This window comes from Uloborus diversus, chromosome 10 (assembly GCF_026930045.1).
Source record: "Uloborus diversus isolate 005 chromosome 10, Udiv.v.3.1, whole genome shotgun sequence".
In the NCBI taxonomy this organism is placed as follows: Eukaryota; Metazoa; Arthropoda; class Arachnida; order Araneae; family Uloboridae; genus Uloborus; species Uloborus diversus.
In genome coordinates, this window is record NC_072740.1 from 22,580,451 (window position 1) to 22,598,942 (window position 18,492).

Consider the following 18,492-nt stretch of genomic DNA (forward strand, 5'->3'; position numbering starts at 1 on the left):
GCTCAATTTCGATGATGTATTGTCAGGTTTTATTTATGAAGTTCCTACCATTGTATTATTTTGAATTTGGGATGAATTCTATTTTTAAAAAAATGCCTTACTAATAGTTGAAAAATTTAACAGAAAACCAACTATATAATTCAGAACCACTAACAAACATTGACGCATCTAAAACGTTTTGTAACGGCATACGTAGAAGGGGACAAAATTCAATCGAATAAATTTATTTTTTCTGTATGTGACAATATTGTATTATTCAAATGAAAAAGATATAATTGCGCATTAAGACTGTCTCCAAAATTATACTTTTCCTTATATCACACTATTACTTTGAATAGTAAAAAAAATCTAAAACTCTGGAACAAGTAAAATTTTTGATGCAAAAAAGTAATTTCAGTTTGTTCCAAAAGAGAATAGCGTCATTGAAGTTGCATTACTTTAAATAATATTTTCGTTTTTCAACAATTTTTTGACATCAAATCACAAAACATGTCAACAACAAATGCCACAGCGTGCATGTTTTTAATATGAAAAACTTCAAACCGGTAACTTGAGTTCCGTACATAAAAATAAACGAAACATGGTTCAAAACGGTAGCTCATATTTCAGTGTCAGATTATCAATTGTAATTCATCACATGCATCTGACAGCCTTCCTTGCATGTGGAAGAAAATCCACCATATTTTATGATACTATTTGTTAAAGAAAATCCTATATACTGCTTCAGAAAGCAAAATTTCACAACATTTACTTCAAAATAGATTAACTGATTGAGGTATGTGTTTCTCACACATTTTTCTACTTTTTTAAGCATAAAAATATATCGGCAAGTGTTAATCTTTTTTTTTAAAATAAATATCTAAAGGCCAATATCCTATTTAAGAGACAAGCAAATCGTCAATAGTTATATCCAAAAGTCCGTTTAATAATATCCAGAAAATCATGTAATGATATACAGAAAATCCATTTAGTAGTTTCCTTTTTTATACATTTTCTTTCAATGCATCAAGAAAAATAGCGATTATAATATTTCATTCGACGTATTTCTGATTTTTTCTTGAGACCAAATTTTGATTACATGTTTTAAACCTATGTACTAACAGTTGTTTTTTTTTATGTCAATATATCTCGGCAATTTCAATTGTTTCTTTTTTTTAATTTTATTTTTTATTAATATTTTTGCAGCAATATATTTAGGTCAAAATCTGATAATAAGCAAATGGTTGATATTTTATCATTCGAAAGGAAGACTTGGTAATATCCACTAACTCCGTTAAGTAGTATCCCGAAAGTTCTTTTATAAACTTTCTGCTGAAAACTTCAACTGAAACTTTATTCATTTACTAAATTTCTCTAAATGTATAAAGAAAAATAAATAATAACTTAATGTAGTTTGCTTATAGTGCAACGGATCTCTGTTTTTGTGTTCACAATAGCGTAAATGTTGCCCAAGCTAACTTATTTTAAGGAAAGATACATCTGAATTGTATTAGAAGCAAATGATGGTGGATTTCTCAGTGTATATTGTTGATTTGGCTCGTTTGTGTCCCATTTCGAACTTGGACTTAAATAATAAATATCTTGTTCTTGACAGTCTTTATTGGAAAGAATCTGTTCCACTTTTAAATTGCCATTTCTCGGAAGAATTTAAATGTTTAAACAAAATATACATTATGTATTTGTTCTTAACGTGTTTGCAATAGACTATCTCCTATGGTTTTCACTGGAATTGTTTGTTATACCTTACACTTTAAATGAAAACAAATTCTCGGTATTGGAATCTCGGTATTTGAGTAATTTGCGTTAAATGCAAAGTACAACATCATTATATACGCTACATAAGAAGATCTGAGGAAACCTTGATATTTATAAAGCTACCTATTTGATGTTGTTCTTGTGATACACTGTTAAATTTTTAGGTAAGTATTATTGCAAAATTGAGCGTTTGCAATACATAAAAAAGTTTACAGTAAATTGAACCGGAAGGATTAAGCGAATGCAGCGCCAATTTTTACACCGCGTGACTTATGGCGGAAGACATATAGGTGCTTGAAATGCAAACAAATGCTTTCCAGTTTTATTTTTCTGGAACCTCATAATATGTGTGATCCCATAAAGAATATCTCTTCAGGATTTTTAAAAAAAATATGAAATTTATATTCTAAAATTTTGAGCTAAGCTTTTTAAAATATCCTAACCCCAGATTTCTGAATTTCATTTCACGCTAAATATCTCTTTTAGTTTCCTAATCATATCAAATTTCGAATACAAAAGACACACCATATACAGTGCTTTTACCCTACTTTGGTCCTATATCATCTTTAACTTTACTTTCGGTGGTATGGGAACACTGCACATAGGGTTTGCGACATTTTCATCACCATAGCTCTCAACGTGGCGAAATTACGTCCAAAGAAGACGAGGTATAATATGTGTTGAAGAATAAATTCCCGCTTCAAGGGTAATTCTTTATATTGGCTTTTCCATGTTATAGCTCAAAACATACATATTGTTTTAAAAAATAAAAAAAAACTTGCAATGAGTTTTAGCTACAATAGTATGTGATTAAATGAGGTTAGACCTGTGCACAACACGGAGATTAGAAAATTTTCAGTTGGTGATTTAGTAGTTTATCTTGTACCTATTAATAAAGTGTAGCTTAGACAGGACCGAGGTTCACTTAGATTCCCCTAGCGTTTCTAAAAAAACACAATGATGTTTTTTGTTTACTAAATTAATATTGTAATCTAACAGAGTAGAGTAAGATTTGTTTCATGCCTAAAGATTAATTCAAATGACTTTTGATATTTTGATTAACTAAAAGGATTTTAATAATAAGCATTCGCACACTTGGAACAATTTTTAAAAACAAAACAAAAAGAGGCATTCACAGAGAAGGCAGTTGCTCCTACGTTAAGGATTTAATAAGAACATTAGAAAGGAAAAAAGCCGACTAACCACTGGGGTCCGGATAATACGAAGGTACCAAAGATTCTTACATCTGTTTAGCTATAGAACTTCTCAATTTGAAGTTTTTCCATACATAGAAAAGATGAAGATACCATGAAAAAAAAAAGTAGGAATTTAAAAGAAATTAGCATCAGCATAATTTATACCTGTTCCACACTACCTCTGGAACCAAAGTACATCATCAGGGTGTACATTCATCCTATTTAAGTTATTCCATTTTATAATAAGCATAGTAATTATATACTAAAATACTTCAGTTAAAATTATAAAAAATATGTTGTGTGCGAAAGATTATTATTTTCTTGCTAATAAATATAAACTTGAAGGGTAAAAGTAAAAGGAAGTCAGAAGTGCCCCACCTTCTCCTAAATTTAAAAAATTTAGATTTGTTTTGAAATATTTCTAGACGTCAGCTCGAGTCAAAATTTAAGCATTCAAAATGACAAAAAAAAATATAATATCTTAAACAATAAACTACCAAATTGAAAAGTCAAGCATAAAGTTTTTGCTAAGAACAAAGCAAAAAAATAATTTCGGCTAAAAACTTTCGTCATCCAGAAACACACAAAATAAATTTGTTTAACAATATGTACATAGAAAGCGAAGGAGCTTCTTGAAAAAAATCACTTTAAAATACACAAGACGAATTCTTATTTTCAAAAATACATTTGTGCACACAAATCAAAAAATTTTACATAAATTTTGCTTTTCCATACATATTTCATCATAATCGTATTTATCTCCCAACGGAACTGCACAGTAATATGCAAAGCAGTGTCAGAAACATCCAAGTTTTGCAACAATAAAAATGTTCAAAAGCAAAACCGTTATCCTTTATAAATCATGTTTGAGTCTAAATGAGAGAATAAAACCTTCCATTTGTGCCTCAGCGAAGAATTTCCCCTGGAAAAAAATGCTAGACTTATAATAAAAGAATTTTCTGCTTAGGCAGCTTCTTTTGGGGAGAAAAAACGTGGCCGTGGGAATACCAGGGAAGATATGCTTTCTTTCTTACTTATCATCATTTGCCTCTTTCATCTTGTCGCGATTGATGTGAGAAGGCGCAGAAATGAGTAGGTAACATATCCATCAGTATAGAGCCATCACGTGAAATTTATTGGCGATAATATATAGTACTTGATCTTTGTTATTGAATACGGAGCGATAAGACTATGTGTATGTTTTGGTTGTTGTCCTTTTTAATATAAAAACTGCCGGGACAAAGATATGTTTGACCAAAAATTTAATTGATGTTGGTCTTTCTATGGATTCGTCTTTAAGTATAATATTGCACTAATGAGAAAAAAACTTGATGAAATAAGGATCAAAATATAAAAAGAATCATGCATAGATCTGAAATTGGTGTTTTAAATAATTTTTCTTGATCAGTGTACGACTTTATAAATGTCCTGTATCGGAGAAAACCTGTAGTGCCTGATCGACTTTGCTTAAAGTGTGGCAATTTGCTCTTATCAAAATGGTTCTCTCATAGCTCTGGGGGGGCATAATATAGAAACTTCCCGGAAAAAGATTCCACAAAATAAATAAAACAAAAAATAAAATTGACTTTTTGTGGAGTCATTTTTAACGCCAAATTTTTTAGCCGAAGTTACAACGATTCCAATTAAATTACAGTCGACAGAAGAACTTTCATTAATTATTATTACATGAAACGTTTTGCAAGACGTTGTAATAGGTATATAATTTTTTCATTGAATATTTAGCAATATTCTCCGAAGTAGACATTTTTGTAATGGCTATATGCCGAAAAAATTAAAAATACCACAAGACATGATCTTTACGAAAAAAAAAATCAATTTTGTACTTGCAGATTATTTTTAGTACCAAAGTTTGAGATAAAGACTGCAAGAATTCCCTTTGATGTGCAAAATGAATAAAAAGTACATGGAATCTTTCAGTAATATCAAGTAGAAGCTTATTATATACATATTTTGTCAAGAACGGAATTAATCCTATCTTACATAATAAAGGAAAACCTTTGTAACTTTACCAACCTCCCTATCTTGACCACCTATCTTGAACACTAATGTACATCCAGTTTTTGTTTGGATTATTGTAAAAAACCCTTTGAAAGATCACCACTTGGCTGAAGCATTAGATTGCACTAAAAGTTAACTCAGTTATGCCTCAAATAAGCAACTAGTCATTTTAGAAAAAAAATACGAATATTTATGTTTCCATCGAAAAACAATGGGCTAATGTTAAGTCCTTAAAAATGCGCCAAACTTTAATAAAGAGATTCTAATTTGTTGAAAAGTGATTACCATGGTTACAAATGTTTTAGAAAGATAAAACGAAGAATTTAAGTCATTTTTGACTGGCTATAAATTCTTAGGAATTGTTAATATCAAGTATTTTTTCGTGGACAATAAGACAATGTTTTTGTTTTATTTTTAATTGATTTTACAGAAATTTTTAATTTGTATGATACTTCATGAGTCATTTTGGTAAACACTTTCTAAAGATATTTAACTAACATTTTTACTTATTAATTTATAATTGTTTTATTGTTGTTTTAAAGTAATGTCAAATACTGAAAGTGAGTTTGAAGAATTTCAATTAGTTAAAAAAGGAATGCATGGTGCAAGAAAGACAAAAAACATTTTTGTTCATTGCCACCTGTCTAAATTGATCACCAAAGTACTGCAATACAAGAGGTCAACTTACACAGGTTTCACTCTATATTATTTCTCAAAAGAGTTTTTTTTTTCTTTGGCAACGTCATAATTTCCTTAATCTATCATCAAACTTCATAAAAAAAGGTATAATTTTAAAACAAATCCTCAGGTTTTGGCAACAAAATAAAAAAGCTATTCTCATTTAAACTGCTTTTAAAATAACAGAAAAATAACACTGATGAAAATCGGAAGGATTCGTTTGATTAAATTGCAAACGTCCGCCTGCATTGTTTACAGGGAATACTGTATAGCTTAGTCGGTAGAGCGTTGGACTTACAAGCGAACGGTTTAGGGTCGAAGTCACTGTTTGGGTGGACTTCTTTGATAGCATTTTAAAAGAGTTCAGGCGGTCTGCTTTTATGGCATGTTTAAAGGAACCATTTTAAAAGAGTTCAGGCGGTCTGCTTTTATGTCATGTTTAAAGGAAGCGATTTGCGGACAACGCCAAAAGCACTAAAATTAATGCGACGGAAATACTAGCCGCTTTTTTAAACCAACGTAACTTTTTTAAATCAAGCACTATGTGTATAAGAAATGGAACGTAAAAGAAAAAGCAATGCATAAAAATAGAACCTTTGAATTAATTTATATTTAAAAAGTTAGAGTATAAGAGAAACCTCTTCGCACAGATTTGCTTAAAGTTTGGCACCGATAAAAGTTTGCTACTTTAAATACAAACTATGCATTTACCAAATTAACTTTATCGAATAAACGTATTCACTTAAACTAAAATTAGGATAAAAAATTATTTCGTAATGGTATACGAATATTTCTATTGAGGCAGTGAGAAGCAAAGGGGTGTAAGTGGCAAAATTAAACATTTGGAGATAACCAGTACAAATGTTAGGTGAACCTCTTCTCTGTCTTGGGACAAGATATAGTACTAGTAGTCCTGGTAGATTCTGTTACATAGCATGATTTGGAAAAACTTTTTAATGAAAGTCTACGCAGGATCTTATCTTTAACCGCGTTTTACTCAAAACTTAAAAACGTCAACTTACATCCATTTGATTGTCACTACTTCAATTGACTTTCTCAATCTCGGTGTTTTAATCACTTTTTTCCCAAAAAAATATCTTTGTATCTTTATTTTGTCCTTACTGTGATTACTGTGTTTTTCACCTTTAGTGTGAATAAAAGTTTGTAACTCTAAAATACAGTGGCTCAAAAAACTATAAAAATTTTGTATACTTTAAAATCTTGTAGTAAAAACAAAATAACGCGAAACTCAATTCTTATGTGAAGTCCAATATTTTTTGCATCATCTCTATGTAGTTTTACATAAACCCAGTAGGGTTTTTTTTTTCAAATATTAACTGGTTTTCTTTTTGAAACGGGCAAAAAAAACGAATAGACAGAGTAACAATATGCCTCAAAAGTTATCGTAAACTAAAAAATTTTCGGAAAAATTAATGATTAAAATTAGTATGTGTCGTTTTATTAATTCTTTTGCATTGTATTGACACTAAAAAATCATTTAGCTTTAATGTTTTGCTTATTTACAGAGTAATATTCTACTTATTTTTAAACGGCTGCTATTCGAAAAAAACAACAAATACTTTTCGAAATTCAATTTTTTCCCGTCATAGTAGTGGTAAATCACTTCGAAATACCACTAAATTAGTTAATTTACCATTTTGTATATTTCAATGCTTGATAAAATGTTGTACAAAAAAAAATTGGATCGGAAACAAGGAAAAAAAGGGTCAACCGGAAAAGCTAATAAAACGTGATCAGAGATTTACAGTGTGAAAATTTATGAAAAATCCACGTTTGAGTGCTGTAAAAGTCTCCGTAGAATTTAATGAAAAGTACAACAACCCTGAAAAAAACATGCATGCAAAAACTTGTAGCTTGCACTACAAAAACATGCAATTAATCATGGTAAATATTTATTTTGCCCTATGTATTCCATTTCGAGTTTTTAATTCTTTACGCTCTAATTTGAAAACGTTTTCAAGTAGTATATTTAGCAAGTGATATTCTTTTTAAATTGTAATCCTAATTCTATGCACAAACTCTTAAGTTTTAATTTCAGTTGAGAAACGTAAAACAATCAATAAAATTATTGATTTTATATTTCTCAATTGTATTTTTCTAGAGGCCAACCTGAATTTAATACAGACTTATGAACTTTCAGCACGTACTTCGATCAATTTTTTGCCTTTTTCAAGAAACAGAAAAAGTTGGGGGAAAATGCTTTCGTTGCTCAATTGTTTCACAAAAAATCTTACTATTACTTTAATTGGAACTTGAAGAAGGTTCGCTTATTCCTGTCTACTTTTGTAAGAAACCTCAGTGATAATATGCGTAGATGTACAACCTAATAGAACGGAATGTAAAGGCAAGAAAATACGAACAAAAATGTATTTAATATTGTTACATAGATAGTTTCATTTAATACAATATTGGTTACTTACTTCAATAGACACAATATGTCTTTAGACTGCTGATGACGAATTACGGATATACAATGAAGCACCTTTGCAACAGAGCGGTCGTTCCACATTAGAAAGACTCCTACAAATAAAAACATTATACGTATTTTTACTTAATAAATGTATTTATGAATTATCAATTTTTAATTCTATAACACTAATTTATACGTAGGCATAAAGGTGAACTTAGTTGAGCAGGGGACGTTAAATACTATGTGTCTTAAATGCTGCAAGCAGTAAACTCGAGAAATGTAGTTGACGAGTTTGAATGGACATGCTGAGTTACTATGGGAAGCAATTGTAAGTAATGGCGCTCATGCGCTGTTACGTTAAAACCTGAAGAACACACATTAAATAAAGAAAGCTAAAGTGAGTTCGGGTAAGTTTGTCCGCGGGGTAAGAGTGGCCCCTGAGAATTATGTGAATGCTGCCGTGCAAACTTCTGCCATACATCGGATATGTAGAGAGAATATCTATGATTATTCATGTAAGTAGAGATCAACACTGGATTGCATAGATAAAACACAATCAGTGATAACTTACATGCCTTGTAACGGAGTTTCGTTTAATTTGTTGTCATATCAAACAATAGAAGTCAGTAGATGTAAGTAGTATTTTTTAATAATAGTTATTACTAACATACACGGTGTGTACATAAAAGTAGTCGAAAATTAAAGTAGTCAGATTTTTTTTTTGTCCGTGACGTTTCTCCTGAGTGCAATTGTCCTCCGGAGTTCTGACGTAACCTTGACGTCATCGTTTCCGGTATTGCTCTCATATCTTTTACAACTCGTCTCTCATTCCATTGTTCGCCTCGACTGTGTTTTAGTCGGGTGAACCTGTCTTCGTTTTTAATGCACTGATGATGGCACTTGTATTTTAGAGTGCCGAAACAGCTGTTTGCTGGTTTTTTAACCTTTTTTCATTCTCAATTTGTACTTTATACACGTTGTCATATTTTATTCACAATACACGGTGTGTTTTGATTAAATACTGTAACCAGTACGAGGGGTCGTACTTTCCCCTTTTTTAAAGTAAAATGGAGTAATTGCTTCAATATTGTGGGTCAAAGGCGACACGTGTTATTTGTCTTTAATTTTGGTCTTAATTCCTATTTTCAGCTCGCTCACTGTCTAGTTTTTTACTAACTCCTACTAAATTCCAGTAGTGTATTTATTTCGAAAATAGCGAGAATCTCTAAACCTTCGGAAATGGCGAGTTCGTAATAGCGGATCAAGGGAAAGCGTATTTGAGGGATAACCTCCACACAACGTTGGTGTTTGTAAAAGTTGAAAAATAAGGTGGCAAAGCAGTAAATAGGTGATTTAGCATTCCAAAAAGAGCTTTCGTAGACCATTTAAAATCTGGGAGAGGTTGGAAATCTCCATTTGGTAGAGCGACGGCGATTCTTCAATTGATAGAAAGAACACAAAGAGTGTAGGCAAAAAATGAGTTCAAGATCAATCAACGATCAAGCTTTAATAGCTGAAGAAATCAAAGATAAAAAATAAATAAATATTTGGGAATGCTAGGAAAGAGATATGGGATCTTGTCTTCTGTAAAATATTCAGAACAAAAAATTTTGAAAAAAAATCATGTCAATCTGTAATAGAGAGCACTATGTAAAGTTTTCAAAAAAGTCATCCTCCAGAAAACGTAGCTTTTGAACGTTAATATTTTTCAATTTCGAAACCTTTTGTTTTCTTTTTTTTTTTCATTTTTACATGAAACTGTTACCTATTAGAAGTAACCATAAACAATTACCCAGCTAAGTTCCAATTATTTTACTCATAAATTAAAAAAATTTAAAAAATGCCTTGTTCACGGAAATAAAAAAAGAAACTTTTAATGTTTAGAAATCGACGTCAATTTAATGTCAAAGTAGTAATTTTGTTAAATGTGCAAACAATCAGCTATTTTAATGATTAGCGGGAATATAATATTAAGCTCTCTTAATTAAAGTGCGGCTTAATTAGTAGTTTCAAATGTATATTAAAAAATAGTATTTAGTAAATTTAAGGATATACTGGCAATTTATAATTTTGGTTGAATGCCTATTATTGATGCATATCCGCTCTATCATTTATTTTCACCTCAGAAATAATGACATTGATAAGGTCTGACACGAAGGTGAGATTCACGGAGGTGGGGAATTTTCCATTAATATAGCCCTAATACATTTTTCATGGATTTTTTTTATTATTCGTTGCTACAATCTGCGCATGTTAAGCATATGAAAACATGATCACTGCTTGTTTTACAATAATTTACATCCCAAAAATTCAAGTTCACGGAGGTGAGGTCAGAAGAACCACACTAAGTTTTTAAAGCAAAATCTATCTTCTTGTTTTTCGACAAAAATATCACAACATCAACTATGGCTAAAAATAAATAAGGGGGCTCCCTTGTAATTATGGAAAATAAAATTTGATGTCATTACTGCCACGTGGTAATAAGGAATGGCATTTTGTGTTTAGGTAACGGAGGTGAGAATTTATTGTGTGACATGGCTCCTTGTCCTACTAAAACGAACTAAAACACAATATCAAAAAATTATTCTCTACATTTTCCCGCTCATAAATGTGGTCCGATAAAAGTCAGCTCTATTTTCTTTTACATTCAAAAATTTTAATGCATAATGTCATGCTTTTTCAATCAATATATATTTATCTTTTTTCATGTAAATACTTTTTTTTTCTTTTTTAATTTAGTCAGGTGCTTCCTCCTCACATTAGTGTTTTAGTTCACTTCCTTATTTTGTTTGTTTTCTCGCATAAATTAGCGTAAGATCATTGTTATTAATGAAAAAGCAAATATATTTTGAATTTCAATAATATCGTGTAACGTTCATACCCAATTCTCAATGTTAATGTATACGCATGATGAAAATGGTCAAGAGTTGGACTTATCCCGCTAAGTGGGTCAAGTGTGATAATGAGAAAAAATGTCTTAAAACGAATCTATAAACTTCTGCTTATGGGTTATATGACATAGTGTATGTGTGAAAACCTAAGGGAAGGACAAAATAATAAAGCTTAAAAATTTGATAAATGCACAAGATTTTTCAACTGAGCACCATCATTAAGAATGTGATATTTGAAAATTCGGGGACACACTTGTTCACCTCGCCTAATTGTCTTCTTGCCAAGATGAAATAGGTTTTTGTTGGAATCTCCTCTTTACTGACGGTTTTCAATGAAGGTTTTCATGACTATTTATTGCTTTCTAGGTAAGAAATGCTTTGTCCAACTCAAGTTATCTTAATTAAGCGAATAAAAACAACGATCAATGATGAATTGTTGCGTCGAAGAGAATGCAAAGACTTGTCACGGGACATTGAAAAAAGTCAGTCGTCTTCGTTTAGCTTTTTTGAAATTACCGAAAGAAAATAATATCTCTACTCGTGCAACTAATGATACTACCCTAGATTATATATTTGCACTGCATGTTTCGAAAACTTAGTTGATGAATTTGTACCTGTATAATGTTATTTTTGTTAAGATATGAAGATTTTAGGTCAGATCTAATGCTATTTTATTTATAACTATAGAATATTTCCCTTTTTTGCTAACCTTTTGAATTAAAAATTATAGATTCGCCAAATATTAAGTTGGTACAGCGGCAAAAATATCAACTGAAATGAGATAGACGTCTGTCATGAGATAGACGACTAAAAATGTCAGATATGACATCAAGTTTCTTAACGCTGAAGACGGCACGATATATAAAACAAAGATTTTGGCATTCAAATTCAATATGGTAGTTAAAAGTAGATTCTTAAAAATATATCTATGTTTCCCCGTCTATAGCAATGCAAAAAAAAAAAAAAAACAGGAGTAGTTCTTCCCTAATTAAAAGACAGATTACATCAAAAATTATTCTTTAATTGATGAACCTAACTTGCAGGATAAACTTTTAGTGGATCGAGCGATATAGAGAAAAAAAGAATTGTCGCAAGTTCGACAAAAGGTAAGTCATTACATTTACAATCGGAATTGGCATTATTTGAACAATGTCACTATTTTCACATATTAGTAATTTTTGGAAAAAATAGTTCTGCGTAGTAACATGTGTACTTTTTAAAAGTTAAAAAGAGAGAGGAAAACTTAAATGTGTGATCCCTTATCATAATAAACTGCAATATGATTTTTATTTTTTTTTTTTTTTTTTACATTATCATTTCTAGTTCTAGAAGAATTCTCAAATACATACATATGCGTATTTACGTATATATCTTTTCAGTATTCATCCCTTGTTTTATACTTATAATATATATACATGTATCATAACTATAAAGCAAGTTTTTTTTTTGTTGTTGTTGTTATTGTTTGTGAAAATTGCGACACCATGAAGGAAGCATAATAGTTGAATGAAATTTAATACACAGTTGAGTGGTAATGGTACAAATAAATGATTACATTTTTAAACCAAACAAACAATAAAAAGAGATAGAAATTAGTACTTTGTCTGGCCACCACGCGCCGCAATAAGAGCTGCTACGCGACTCAGCATGGAGTAAAACGAAGTTTGAATATTTGCCTGCGGAAGAATATTCCGTATTGTTTGTATGCCCAACCAAAGTTCGTCTGTCGAAGCAACAGGATGAGGATCACGAGCGAGACGCCGCCCAATGAAATCCCACACATGTTCAATCGGTGACTTATCCGGGGAATATGTAAGCCAAGGAAGAAGCTGTATCTGCTGGGAATCAAGGTAGGATTTGACAGTCCTGGCGACTTGTGGAAGGGCATTATATTGCTGGAATAGAGCCACTGGCAATCCTTGCAGATAAGGAATAGCTTGGGGCTGTAAAACTTCGTATATGTATCGGGTACTGTTCAAATTGCCCATAATTCGTAACGATTGTGATCGTCCATGATATGCTAAGGCACCCCAAATCATAACTCCGGGTGTTCGTCCACTGTGACGTTTGATAATGCACTCCGGAATGTGCCGTTCACTGGCATAGCGCCTGACACGAATTCGGCCATCATGGTGCCACAAATTGAAGCGGGATTCGTTAGAAAAGACGACCTGCTGCCAATCAGCACGCCAGCTCCTATGCACATTAGCCCATTGTAGCCGCATTCGGCGATGGTTTCGCGTGAGAGGAATCCTGTACAAAGGAATCCTTGCGCGCAGCCCACGCTGCAACAGACGTCTCCGAATTGATGAAGCACACAATGAAACACCTGTAGACGTTGACCACCGGGCTGCCAATTGTCTAGAAGAAGCTGTGCGGTCCGTCAGCGCCATATGCACCATGTGTCTGTCATCGCGAGCTGACGTCACATTTTGGGGTCCACTCCCGGATTTCCGAGCTGTCCGACCCTCGTCCGTCCACTGCTTCCAAACACGCATGATTGTGCTGCTGTTACGCTGCACACGGGCCGCTACTGCACGATAAGACAATCCAGCTTTACAAAGGTCGACGATTTTGCCCCTTTCAAACTCCAAAATTTGCTCAAATTTTGCTTTCTTTTGTCAAAGAGGCATAGTAAAGATTCAGTTAACGTTTACTCTAGCATATAACCACCGATAATCATACACGCCTCGTTACATCCGTTTATTTATATTCGGTTTGATCCGCTATTCAGAGGACGCTGCTCAGCATACGCATGCAGTACCGGTCTGCAATTCTAATCATTTGCATATCATGCCCTACTTTACATTTCCTACAGTTTTCAGCTCACTCGCGTAAGTCCTTCGTGGTGTTGTAGTTTTCACAAACAGGATATATACTATTCTAAGGCAAATATAAATGCACGAGTTAAAGTTTTCAAAAAGAAATGAATGATAAATTGGAAGTAGATATTTTCATTTTCCTGAACGAAAATGCGCAAATCTGTCACAAGATAGAAAATGCTCTTTTCCGTAAATAATAGTTTCTTGAATTTTTTGTTTAAAATGCGTGCAGTCTTTTTGATCTCCCGTGTTATTTTTACCGGCCTTCCCTGACCTATTTACGTTCGATGCTTGAAAAAAAAAAAAAAAAAGAGAGAGAGAGTAAACGCTAAATTTTTTCTTTTCACTTACGTAAAAAGATTTCTGATCGTTGGAAATCTATTGGACGTTTTGTTAAAATATTTATCTGGGAAATGAATACATAAAAGTAATAGTCTCGGAGAAGAATTTGAGATCTATCAAGCATTACGAGCATTATCCTCTTCTACTGAACATAGAAATTCATGATTAAATGTACTTTGAAAAACGGGAAAAAGGATAATAAAAAATAAGAAAAGAAAGGAAAAAGGAAAATAAGACAAAATTACTCAATAAAATTTTAATAACCTTTAATCTTTTCTGCTTGGAGCTTTCGTATATCACATAAAGAAACTTTTTTTTAATGTTTCTGTAATAAATTGGCTGTATAAATGTTAGATGCCTGGATTTTATTGACTTAATCGCTGCTTTAGCAGTTCAAGAAGAGCTAAAGACATTCACTTTAAAACAGTTTTAGTAACTGATTGTTGATAAACAATCATTACGTGATGTTGACAAAAAATAGAATGCATTATTATGAATAAGCTGATAAACTGAAACGTTTGCGTGTATGTATGTTGCTTAAATTTTTATTTTATTATCAAACAAAGGCGTCTCACATAAAATCAACATTTACCAAATTGTTTGCTCCAAATATTTCAAGCATTTTTGCAACACTATCATAACTTTCTTCTGATCTTATTTGTAATACGTGCCTCATTTTACACGAGTTATTTTGTGTCTTTCAGATCAGAGTTGCTTTTTAAAAAGCAAAAATTACATTGCTCAGGATATGAAGTACATACCACCTAATTACAGTAAATTCTAGTTTAAGATTTTTTTTTTCAGGCAAAATTATTGGACCAGAGTATAGTTGTGTGATTAAAAATCAATGTTTTCTTTGAGAATCTAATTTTACAGTTAAAGCAGAGTTATTTTGTTGGTGACGTCAGAGCATTTTTCGCACAGTTTTGGCTACAATAGGTATTAAGATGACGACTCAATTTTTTTTGTTTCATGCTTTATTTAACGTTAACTTACGGAAAATTTGATTTATTTTCATTTTTGTAAAAAAAAAGAAAAGAAAAGAAAATCATTAAATATTGATTTTCTGTTCTTTTCTACCAAGAAAAAATAAGAAATGATTAATTTTTTTAAGCGGAAAAGTTAATAATCAGCTACATGCTTGACACCAGTTTGTAGTCTTCCGTCTAGCGAAGTCAAAATACATTCAATTACTAAATACATATTTAAAAAATTACGAATTTTAAACTAGGAATATGACAAGGATAATTGTGTGTCTGTCTAACCCCCCCCCCCTCTCTCCATAAAAACTCGAATGAATAGTTCGATTAGAAAAAAAGATTTTTAGCCAAAGTATTTTAACGACTACAACTCATTTTTATGTTTCGTTTCTTGATTTGAAAAGAATTTCTTTCAATTTTTACGTATTATTCGCTTTTTGCATTGGAAGATATGGGTAATTTTAAATCCTGCATAAAATACGGATCTAGTGAGGAAATATCGCTTCTAGCAAATTTACCGCAATTAACTTCTGGTGCAAATTGTCGAAAACGAAAAGTTGATTTCATTATTTTATGGGAATAGGTTGAGCAATTGAAAAGTATTTAACATTTGTGCCCTAGGAAACATTCAAACCTATTTATCCAAAAAAATAGGTACTAATACTGTTAAATGTTTTCTCCAACAAAATTTTGAAAATTGCAAAGATTATGCACTTAATTTTAGTTTTTCTTTTCAAAAAATAGAAAAATTTAATTAAACGCCATTGCCTTTCTTCGTATACTCAACATTGACAAAGGTAGGTAATCGAATGATTGATTTAGTAAAGTCGAACTTTATTTTCCCTCTGATATGAAAAAGTTTTAGACAATTGGATTTTTGGAATAAATTTATAGAGCTGTTTTTGTTTTCAGACCAAATTTTTTTTCAGTATTACTGTTTTGGCAACGATTAAAGAATAGATTGCTTTTTCTTATGAAGTAGCTTAAACTTTGTTGCTTTCGTAGATTATTATAATAATTACTGTTTTTAAAATCCTCTTTACTTTACTTTGTTTTTTATTATTTGTTTATTTATCTTTTAATACTTTTATTTACCCATTGAGACTTCAGATTGGTTTTGGGAGAAGCTTTTTATTGATTTGTTTCCTTCGCTTGCTCCTTCAGACCTTAGGAAAAAGAACTACTTGTCTTTAAAATACATGTATTTAAAAATAAATTTTATTATATGTAGTTGGAAATTCTACTGAAGGGTCAATTCATGTCAAATCATCCAGGGGTGGACACCCGAGGTTCTCAGATCTCGATGAAACTTCGTGTGGCTGTTCTATACATGGATATAAGAATAACTGGAAAATTTTACCTTAATATGACAATTACTTTTTGATGGCAGCACTTTAAAATTTTCCCAAAAACTTGCCGTTTAGCAAAAAACGCATACAGCAACCGTACATACATATAAAGTTTTCACTACAAGAAATTTATTTTTCGAGGTAGAGGGTTTTTTTTTTTTTTTTTTTTTTTTTTTTTTTTTACATTTTGATTGGTATTGTACTGTAAAGTAAAATTTAGAATTAGATTTAAGATTTAAACCAGTTATAATAACTAAAAAAAACTATAAACACCGAAATTGAGTTCAATTTCGGACATTGACTTGTGCTCAGAAAGTGCTAAATAGCATTTTTAACCCTCCAAAACTTTCAAAATCCAATATATTCTCGGAAACTAGATTGAAAATGGTACGAACTTATGCAATTAAATTGGTGGGGTTTGGAGTTTTATTCAAGTTACAGGTGATCAAAAGTGTACTTTTGAAATGCACAAAAATCAGCCAAAAGTGTTCTCCACTAAATCAAAAAATATACTAATAAATAAAACCAGGCATTCAGCACCATCAGGGCATGCGAATTAGATAAACTAAAGTGAAAAAAATATATTAATATTAATATATGAGCTTTTTTTTTTTGATAATATTTAAAACGACTGCTGAAGTTGGGAACTCTCAACTTTTGAGGTTGGGCTCTTCTATAACTCATCAGATATACAGGGAAATACCAGTTTCTAGGAGGAAGTGGATGCATTTGTTAGCTCTTAGAGATGCCAGCTTCATCTTCACAAGTTTTACTCATGTTATAAATTAATTTTTAACAATGTTTTTACGACGGTTTTTGTTAGTCCCAACTATTTTGTTTTTGTTTTTCTTAGAAATTTATTGTCATAAAACCAACTCACAAATTTCAGAACCATATTTTATCTTTTGGACCAAGAACATTTTCCCCCTCTACTGGACCCAGTCACTTGTTTTTGTCTTCACTGGTTGCTTGCCAATTGTCCACGTGAAAAGTGGCCAGACTAAAGCTGTATCTTTATTACTGTCTGCTTGACCCTTGTTTCCTTCTATTATATATATATATATATATATATATATATATATATATTGGACAAAAGTTTTCGGTAGTTACAACACAAAATGCGTCTAGGTGTCAATTTTATGTTTTTGATTTTTTAATACACTTGAACCTCCAATGGCAAGTTTATTTCATCTATGACGGTTTACCGAAAGTTTATTATTTTTTTTTTGCCAAGCACAATGTCACTTTAAAGTTAACGTCGTCAGTAGGAAGTCTAATTTTTAAATTGCTAATAAATTAGAAAGCGATTAAAGGTGAAAATAAAATAATTTTTGTTAGTGATTATTTTGTCACTATGTGTTCATGTTTAAGTTGAAAAACAAAATATGTCGTGGATTGTATTGTTAATAAAACTATGAAGGTTAAAGTTTACAAAATTTTGTCTTTTTGATTTGTCTTTGCATTTTCTGACTTGTATGACAGTAATTGAATATTTTTTATTGTTATAGTAATATAATTAAAAACGCCATACGCAGAAATAAATTTGTAAGTGTAAACACGTTTAAGACTAACTGTTAAGACACGTTAAGACACGTTTAAGATAAGTTTCTGAGACCTTCGGACAGCCAGTTTTAGGTGATCTCTTTCATTTGTGACTGTGAATCAAAAATTAAAATTTCAGGTAAAAAAGAGTACTTAAAAAGTTTTGTCAGAAGACCATAGAAACTCTATTTCAGGTCTTAAAAATGTTTACCTTCACAAATAGACTTCTACATATGATGTTTTCTACTGTATCACTATCACTATAATTAAGTTTTAAAAATTATACAATGAAATACTAGCCAGAAAATATAAAGTAAAATTTTAGTAAAACAGAAATTTGTACACTTTATCGTACAAAACAATACATAGTATTTTTTGTATTTTTTTTCTTTTTCAACTTGAAATACAAGTATACATGCTGCATACTTTTAGACAATTTTCGAATTATTGCCTGGCATTTTCATAAATAGAATTATTTAGGGTCCCA

The 18,492-nt window shown here is 31.2% G+C and overlaps 1 protein-coding gene across 1 annotated transcript in view; it reads right to left on the bottom strand.

Annotated features, from left to right (window-relative positions):
• LOC129231480 (glutamate-gated chloride channel-like) overlaps positions 1-18,492 on the bottom strand; it is a 138,391-nt gene that overhangs the window by 38,812 nt on the left and 81,087 nt on the right. The window contains exon 2 of the mRNA XM_054865809.1: positions 8,090-8,189. The gene's annotated coding sequence lies outside the window, so the exon portion shown is untranslated. The remainder of the gene's footprint in view (positions 1-8,089; positions 8,190-18,492) is intronic.